The sequence below is a fragment of the Mytilus edulis genome, chromosome 13 (assembly GCF_963676685.1).
Source record: "Mytilus edulis chromosome 13, xbMytEdul2.2, whole genome shotgun sequence".
Classification (NCBI taxonomy): Eukaryota; Metazoa; Mollusca; class Bivalvia; order Mytilida; family Mytilidae; genus Mytilus; species Mytilus edulis.
The window spans coordinates 20,649,888-20,656,871 of NC_092356.1; the positions used below are offsets into that span (position 1 = coordinate 20,649,888).

At 31.8% G+C, this 6,984-nt stretch overlaps 1 long non-coding RNA gene across 1 annotated transcript; it reads left to right on the plus strand.

Annotated features, from left to right (window-relative positions):
• The first annotated feature begins 746 nt into the window (after window positions 1–746).
• On the plus strand, window positions 747–2,138 carry LOC139501153 (uncharacterized). Its single transcript, XR_011658474.1, has 2 exons — window positions 747–818; window positions 1,831–2,138. It is a non-coding gene; the product is annotated as an uncharacterized lncRNA (long non-coding RNA).
• The last annotated feature ends 4,846 nt before the right edge of the window (window positions 2,139–6,984 follow it).

The following is a 6,984-nucleotide window of genomic DNA, read 5'->3' on the forward strand; positions in this document are numbered from 1 at the left end:
TTTCAATTACTTACTATTGTTCAAGGCATATAAGGCTTATGAATGGTAAAAATAAGTGTTTGTTTAAAAACTGCATTTTTTAAAATTTTATATTTAAGTTAAAGGAAACAGGTAAATACGGGCAAAATAATTAAAGGTCCAGGTGTTTGGTACCTCCTTAATACAACCACACATATGCAAAAGTAGGTTAAACTGGGAGTATGTTTTTCGATTTTTATAATAACTTTGTCAGATCGGTCGTCTTTTTCACATTTTGTAATGCCAGGGCTCTTATAATTGATTTAAAGTTAGGTAGAGACATAATTGTGTGCATCAAAGTATGAGTTTTATTCATTATTGAAGGTCGTATGTGACATTTTATTGCTTACATCAACGTCATGTTAACGTCTATGTATGTTTGTCTCATAAACAGTTATACCACATCTCTTTAGATTTTAAATTGACATCATTTGATATTTGTCGCTGAACAACATGCATTTAAAATCAACTAAACTACACTTTTAATAATAAAGCGCACGTATTCGATATTGAATTTCTTCCGGTTATTGTTTAACAAACAAAAACATGAGAATTTGACATAAATATTCATAAATTACAATATTTAGCATACCTTACAAATACGCGTACGTGACATAAAGAATTTTACAACATATGTTGTACATGTTTTACGAAGATCCTGCATTAATGTGCGACATTCTGGGTTTTTTTTAAATTATAACCTTGACTGACCCCAAAGTACATATATATATAAAGATCGGTGCTCGTTTGTGGTATATTTGTTTATTGACGGTAAATAAAAACACCAGTCATACAGTCACGTAAGTAATTTTAACACAAAATAATCATACTGGTTTTGTATCTAATGTTTTATAAAGCTATACCTCAGGAATAGAATGCCTTAGTTGTATTAACCAAACTTTTAGGAATGTATAGTTCTCAATGTTCTTTAACTTTGTACTTTTTCGGCCTTTTTAATTTATTTTAACACGAGCGTCTAGCATGTCTAATGCAAATACAAAATTTCATTTCGGATATCTATGATGAATTTATTTATTTATTCGTTTAAGTTCCGATGCATAAGGTTCGACTGTTTAAACGTTTCAGGAAACAAAAATGTATAGTTCGATTCATTGTTGTAATAATTGTATAAGGTTAAGCGTGTGATTCAGAGTCGGTAAATATACAAACAGCTGCCGAATCCTTACACAGTTTATCTGTCGTGTAAAGGTTCTGACAGCTTCCATTTAAATTTAATGAATGTCAGACCTATAGCTGGTACCACGACGGCTGTTTTAAAGATATAGCCAGATATAAATGTACTCATATCTTACAATTTCACTGTTAATTAGTTTTTGCTTTTTTAGTGTCGGTGTTGTATTGTAGAAAGATCCTAGTTGGAATTTTTTCATTAAGTTATTCTATGATTTTTTCTAGTCTCAGTCACAGCGGTATATTACTTTTGCCTTTATAAAGTATATTAAAACCACAATGAATACGTCATACTCTGGTAAGATTTTCGTAAAAATTTAAATTCCTATATATCCAACCACATAAGTAGTAATAAAGAACCACCATCTCTCTACAATCAGAAAAAAAAGAGAAACGTTTTTTCTTAACATATATTTATGAATATGAAAGTGAAAAATTCAAGGTTATATTATAAAAATAAAAATATCAAAATGAACGTCTGTTTTTTTTTTTTTTAATTTTGCTCAAACAAACTTGTTATTTTGCTTATGCTTTCAATAGCACGACTCTTTTTTTTACATGAATGAATTTATTAACAAATTATGTCTTTCAAATCTAATAAAATGTTCTTTTTTATTATAGTCACCATGAAATTCTATCTACTTATTTCGCTCATACTTATAGCTGGCTTTGTGCCAAATGAAGTTGACAGTATATATAGTATTTTCGGGAGAGCTGGTGGAGGGGCAGGAGGATTTTCACCTTCAGATGATAGTTGTTCTTGTTGCTACGACAGAATACGTCGTTTTGGGTGCTGTGTTCCAACATGTGCTGATTATTAACTGAAACCTGTTGAGGGAAAAATTAAATTCTTAACTATGATATACGTTTTGAAAATCTGTAACTCTTTGTCTGATAGGAATTCAACATTAAAACTGTTGTATGTCTTTCGGTCGTGTTTGTTTTATCCTGTCATGTCAATGTCGGTTTGTCATCGACTAATGATCTTTAGGTCGTGTTTGTTTTATCCTGTCATGTCAATGTCGGTTTGTCATCGACTAATGATCTTTCGGTCGTGTTTGTTTTATCCTGTCATGTCAATGTCGGTTTGTCATCGACTAATGATCTTTCGGTCGTGTTTGTTTTATCCTGTCATGTCAATGTCGGTTTGTCATCGACTAATGATCTTTAGGTCGTGTTTGTTTTATCCTGTCATGTCAATGTCGGTTTGTCATCGACTAATGATCTTTCGGTCGTGTTTGTTTTATCCTGTCATGTCAATGTCGGTTTGTCATCGACTAATGATCTTTCGGTCGTGTTTGTTTTATCCTGTCATGTCAATGTCGGTTTGTCATCGACTAATGATCTTTCGGTCGTGTTTGTTTTATCCTGTCATGTCAATGTCGGTTTGTCATCGACTAATGATCTTTCGGTCGTGTTTGTTTTATCCTGTCATGTCAATGTCGGTTTGTCATCGACTAATGATCTTTCGGTCGTGTTTGTTTTATCCTGTCATGTCAATGTCGGTTTGTCATCGACTAATGATCTTTCGGTCGTGTTTGTTTTATCCTGTCATGTCAATGTCGGTTTGTCATCGACTAATGATCTTTCGGTCGTGTTTGTTTTATCCTGTCATGTTAATGTCGGTTTGTCATCAACTAATGATATTGCATATGCTTTTGATGTCATCCGTCCTTAACAAAAAAACGTGGGGTTATCTGAAATTATATACCTATACGGAGTTATTTTTTTTCAGAACGACAGGTCATTCTTTTTTCAGAATCAACCCGGACGATACCATGTTTCAATGATATATGCTCCAAGGCATAAAACCTGTGTGAGGTCATTTTTTTTTATAAACATGCAATCTATGATTTAATTCAAAACTTTATTCGTCTAATAGTTTTTTGTTGCCGATTTGAAAATTTATTTTTCAAAGTTCAATCGATGATAGGTGTAAAAGAAACCGTCATTGTAGTCCCATATTTTAATTTTAGAAACAAATAACGTGAATGACGTGAAGTTTTGTTCATGTATCGCTACAATAAAGAAACATTATCATATATGTCAGATGAATTTTAATGTAGATTTTCATAAAATAAATCCAGATTTAACATATTCGTGTGTAAGATTTTGAAAATCTTATTGAGTCAAACTGATCAGGTTGATTGATTTTTGTTTGCTTGCTTAACGTCCAGTGGCAAATATTTCATGCATGTTCAGAACGATACATCCTGAATAGGAAATCATACTGTGACCTACATGTATTTATATTCGTCTTCGTGTCAGTTCTTAACTTTTTTGAATTTATGTATACCTTTTACTCTATCAAATGATCAACTAATAAGATAAACTGATATTCTATTGAATAACATTAACGTAACTCACGAAAGAGTCGGGTGCGGAGGGTATATAAGTATATCCTGATTATCTTTTAATAAAATGTATTGCTATTCAAAAGACAATCTTTCTGAATTTTTCATTCAATTCAAGTTAAATTGTTAAAAAAATAACCATTTTCCGCGATAGAAATAACATAACAAATAGAAAAAAAATCCCCCCCCCCCTTTTCCATAAGCTAAGTGGTACAATAATTACTTACAATGTGTCTTGTATTTGTCATAAACCGTTATCAAATGGTAACAATACATTTGTGTCTTACTTCATGCAGTTACAGTAATATTTTGATTGTGCATGGATAATAATTTTTAAAAGGTTTAAACATATCTAAATTATTTAGTGAGTTTTATTTCACATTTTAAATGAGCCGCAGGGCGTATTAAAACATGGACGCATTAGAAAGGAATATCCCACTTAAGTGTTGTTGGTAAAATAGGATACTAAATTATACAAATCTTTATAAAATTCATATTTTTTTGACGGTATATAAGTCAGATAATGCATATTTTAAGTTTGTTCTTTTCGTAGAACACACCTCGGGATGTCAGGATTGTTCAAAGAAAGACCTCCCTCCGGTCGGTCTTTCATTTGATCAATCTTGATACCCCTCGGTGTGTTCTACGACAAAAAAAAACCTTAAAAAATGCATTATCTATAACAGGTACATACTTTCAACGATCAGTGGGTTATACAGACATGACAGAAGCATCCTCATATAATTCATTCCACACAAACAAGATTAATAAGATTGAAAACAAAATATCTTGTTATTTTTTTCTTCAGTTTGTAGAACATCAACATCAACAATTACACCTTGGCAATGTCAAATATCGTATATCATCTGACAGCACTGTTACCAAATGAACTTGGGACTACGATTATGGTGCAGGTTTTCTTTCAAGTACAATAACTAATATAGAAGTTAAATGACGATTTAACCCGTTGGACTGAATAGTAGATGCCCTGTCAGATTTTCTCTATCTAGTTATTACGTTTACAAGATAAAAGACAACATTTGAGTTTCATCCTATTGTTCTATTGCTGTCCTTGGCAGGTCGGATCATCGGAACAAGGAAAAATCACAAACAAACCGAACTAAGAGGATTATTCAAAATGAAAAGACCCTAATCCAATGGCAAAATCAAAGCTCTAACAAAACAAACGAATTGATGACAGCTCACACATTCCATTTAACTAGATTCCCTGTAAGTTGAGGTTTTCGACAACTTTAGTTCCACTGGTCATTTAGTTTCAGAGAAGAAGATATTTGAAAAAGTTAACGGACACCGATATCCGATGTCAATGTGATTGGAAAAGCTCACACTTGCCACTTTTGGTCAGATGGGAAACAAAAAAATGTGTCCCACCTAAAAATACAGAAAACACTATATGATAAAAAAAAATTAACTACTTTTAATAGCCTATGCTTTATTATTAGATGTATACAAAAGAACAAAAACAGTAAAACACAACGGCGAACTTGTGATGGTTCAAACATAAATTTTAATAGAATGATGCATATTGCATGTATTAGTTTTACCACCTGACTGATTTATTTACGTTAGTTAAATTAAGTAGAAATCCAAGTGAAAAGGGGCGTTTTTATCATTGCCACTTCGATTTTTAGATTTTTCATGTTTATATCAAATTATGTCAGTTGTTGATCTAATCTTGAAAATTCGAATGAACAATTTCGAATGTCATTATTTAGTTAAAAACGCATCAATTTTTCCACGACATTTGGTAAACAATTATAAACTTCAATCGAGGCTTCACACGTTATGCTTTGAAATTGCATAACTACGTCACGAGTCCTTGTTAAGTGCCAGTAATGTGATATAGAATTAGAAAATAAGCCAATTGAACGTAGAAAATAATCTTATGGTGTAATACTTTCATTGTTTTTCTCCTATTATCCTTTGTTAAATTTGCACTTTTAAACAAATGTGCATGATTTATCTATGTTTCATATAAAGAAAAACGTGGCATAGTAAAGTTTTATCCTGTCCAGTACTACATACAAAATTTCACATAGCATTTCATTGCATATAAGATAAAAACCATCACCGGAAGCTAACCAATTCAATATACCACTGCTGTCTTTCCTGTTACCATGTTACCAAATTTAATAACCATGTAACATCAAGCTTCTAAAATATTTCATAGAAGCACAAAATAAAAAAAAGAATAATGCTTTGAAACAACCAAGATATACGTTATTGACTCAGACATTTTTTGCTACAATGAAACGTAGGATTAATTTCCCACGACTGTCATGTGCAGCCGGATGTGACTCCCCCTTATTTAAAAGGTATTACAAATGATGCTCCTTGGGACAAATTATGTGCAAAAAATGTAGTATTTACTTACTGAAACTCGAGCCTGGGTAAAATAGTTTACTTACTGTATTTATCAATTCATATTTTGATAACCAGATAAATTTGAAAAAAATGCCGTGTAAACTAACGAAAATTGAATTATGTTCATGAAAGTCTTATTTTATTATCGAAAGAAAAATACGAAAGTGGTAAAAAAAAATATTTCGTGAAATCCGCAGAAAATATCAAAAGCTGTTTTTTACACAGAATAATTCATATTGCTTTATCGCGCAATAGATAGCAGAACACATGACAATCAAAGGGACATCGTTATAAAGAGGTCGTTGATTGACTTAATTAGACATCAGTTCTAAGATAGAACATGATGTTTTGCTGGTGGATACTTGACTTTGCAAAGTCTATGTGTCGACGTCATGCAATTTCGACTTTTCATCAGCATCACCTTTTCAACGGGTGATATAGATGCAAGAGTTCGGTAGTCCGATGCAAATCAAACACCAATCGAAAGAAAATTTCCATCGAAAAAAGTTAGTTTTATTGAAAAATCATAGGATGTAGTAACCATGTAATATCAAATTTATACATGGAAATTTGGCGTTTTGCCTCTATACCTGGAGTTATTATATGTTTTCTTAAATTTCCAAAACGGCTGGCTGCTAAACAGCAACTCTTTAACAGGTTGTTAATACCAACTTAACTTGTTGTTGCGTTGGTTTTGAAAAATATTCTAAGTATATATAATGTCTTTAAAAAGGAAAATCGTAATGCAAGCCATTTAAATACCAATTACCTTAATGGGAACTTGTTTCCGCTTCCTATTACTATTTACATATATCTATTAAAATGATTAGTCTTCCTACTCCATTGAAAAAGTTCACATTTTATTTTAAACTCGAAGTTACTTAAAACTTGTCATACGCTGTGGGCACTGGACCATTATTGTAGACCGTATGGTGACGTTTTTGCTTTACTCTATTGTCGCTCTGCTGGACGTTGATCTTAAATCTTTTTTTATTGATATATTTTTACATTCTTCATTTTGCATCTTCTATAATTG